A 548-nucleotide genomic window follows, 5' to 3' on the forward strand; every position below is an offset into this window, starting at 1 on the left:
AAAGATAATATATGCCAAACGCTATTAAAAAAAATAACAAAAATAAAAGTATGTTTCTTGCATTTTAAAAAACTATGGCCATCTTACCTGAGTTTACCCTATATGGGATACATGCTAAAGTTATTTTCAATCTTTCAACTTCGCTAATACAGAGGGAGAGAGAGATTATAATAGCCCCATGAATAAAAAATCTGTAGCAGAAAAAAAAATACAGAAAAGTATAATAATTAATTTATACTTGAAGCTTTAAAAAATTATTTGTTTACATATAAAAGTGTCATATGTAATAATTTATTTATTACATCTAGGCGTGGTGTGTGCAAGTTAAAAAAAGATACATTATTATAAATTCATTTAAAATTTCTAAGTAATTGATAGGATGGAATATCTTTATTTATTAGACTATTTAGTATTAGATAATTATTTATATAATTTTTATTAGTTGATACAAAGTCATAAATTGAAAAAAAGTATACTTGATATTTTTCTTATTATTTTATTTTTATTACTTTTTATTATAAAACAACAATTATGTATATATGATTGAA

The sequence above is a fragment of the Anoplolepis gracilipes genome, chromosome 2 (assembly GCF_047496725.1).
Source record: "Anoplolepis gracilipes chromosome 2, ASM4749672v1, whole genome shotgun sequence".
NCBI lineage: Eukaryota > Metazoa > Arthropoda > Insecta > Hymenoptera > Formicidae > Anoplolepis > Anoplolepis gracilipes.